This window comes from Chiloscyllium plagiosum, unplaced genomic scaffold (genome assembly GCF_037043375.1).
Source record: "Chiloscyllium plagiosum isolate Xiang-an unplaced genomic scaffold, Cpla_swu_hap1 HiC_scaffold_27, whole genome shotgun sequence".
NCBI classification, from domain to species: Eukaryota; Metazoa; Chordata; class Chondrichthyes; order Orectolobiformes; family Hemiscylliidae; genus Chiloscyllium; species Chiloscyllium plagiosum.
This window is the reverse complement of record NW_028270165.1, coordinates 16,848,972-16,850,439: the sequence shown is the minus strand read 5'-3', so window position 1 is coordinate 16,850,439 and position 1,468 is coordinate 16,848,972. Positions and strand designations below refer to the sequence as shown.

General features: G+C 46.7%; 1 non-coding gene across 1 annotated transcript; it reads right to left on the bottom strand.

Annotated features, from left to right (window-relative positions):
* Positions 1-718: 718 nt before the first annotated feature.
* Positions 719-792, bottom strand: trnan-auu (transfer RNA asparagine (anticodon AUU)). Its single transcript has one exon. It is a non-coding gene; the product is annotated as a tRNA-Asn (tRNA).
* Between the last annotated feature and the right edge of the window lie 676 nt (positions 793-1,468).

Genomic DNA, 1,468 nt, shown 5'->3' with positions numbered 1-1,468 from the left:
CCTCAAACGAAGCTCTGCGGGTACCTGCTTGTTCCACCCGAACAGGCAGTGGGTTGCAGATTCCCACCAGTCCCAATGTGAGTGAAATATTTTTCCCCCTCCACTGATTTGAATCTTAAATAAGAAGCCGGGGAGCAAGCTCCCTTTCTTTTCGACGACATTTCTCATTTTGTACTCGGCAGGGTTCACACCTGCGTGGAGAAACCGCAATAGATTTCAAGTCCATCGCATGAACCACTCGGCCCACGAATACAGAACCACACTGACAACTTCACTTCCCAGGTCTGTCTGCCTGTGGAGCTGAGAAAGAGTGAATCATCGCAGAGTTTGTTTGAATCCAATCACTTCACAGTGATTCGAAAGGGTTAAATATCTGCACACGGTGTTTGCAGATATTTAGGTGTTTCATCCCAAAAGATGAAATGAACTTTCAGTTAAAAACAAAACTAGAAATTGCAGGAGGAACTCAGCAGGTCAGGCAACATCCGTGGAAAGAGAATCAGAGACAACATTTCAGGATTCTGTTTTCTCCGACAGGTGCTGTCAAACCTGCCGAGTTTCTCTTTTTGTCTCGGCTTCTCCGCATCCGCAGTCCCTTCCGTTAGACATTAATTCAATTCAGAAACCCCTTTGTGGAGAAGATTTTCGTTTGGGGAACATTTTCCTAACCCTATTAAAAGCGAACGGCTTCGAAGCCAAGGAAAAACAGCGAACACACCGCCCCTGGGTCGGCTCGAACCACCAACCTCTCAGTTAATAGCCGAACGCGCTGACCAATTGCGCCACAGAGACAGGCGACGGCAGGGGCTGCACCATCGCTTAGTGAATTCATAATTCAGCCTCCCCGCCGAGAATTACAATTGTTGTCTACCACGCAGTCTTGCGTGAGATTCCATCTTTCTTAACTTGACTTGTGCAAAAATGCCCGATTAAACTTCTCAAAAAGAACCTTCGTTAAACGAGGCTGGACTCCCTGGAGTAAGAATGGGACAGGAAGTGAAATGATTGGAGATAGCATTGAACTGGTTGACGTGTTCACTTCCCGAATTTTCTTATCCCTCTGCCAATTGGCACGTGGCTTGGGCAGTCATGTTATTACACACACTGGAGCAGTGGGATTTGAACCTGAGCTTCAGGGCTCTATGGGAGACTACACCTGCACCACAAAAAACTCTAGTAAATAGGTCCTCTTCTTGAATGAGAGGAAACAGCTTCCTCCTCAACATGAGACACGACCACTGTACCCTCCGTGCCCATTAAAATAAATTGAGCCGCCTCCTGTTGAATGAATGAGTGGGAACCCCTCTCCGAGCTCCAAGAAGCGGGGTCCCGGCTGGAGGCTGGATTTGCTCAAGGCTTGTATCTATTAACTTATTTAAATTGTACCTACTGTATGGGGCTATGGTTTACATTAAAACCGGAGGGTCATGTCAGAGTGTTTGTTTATATTGAGCAGTTGTAGTTGGTA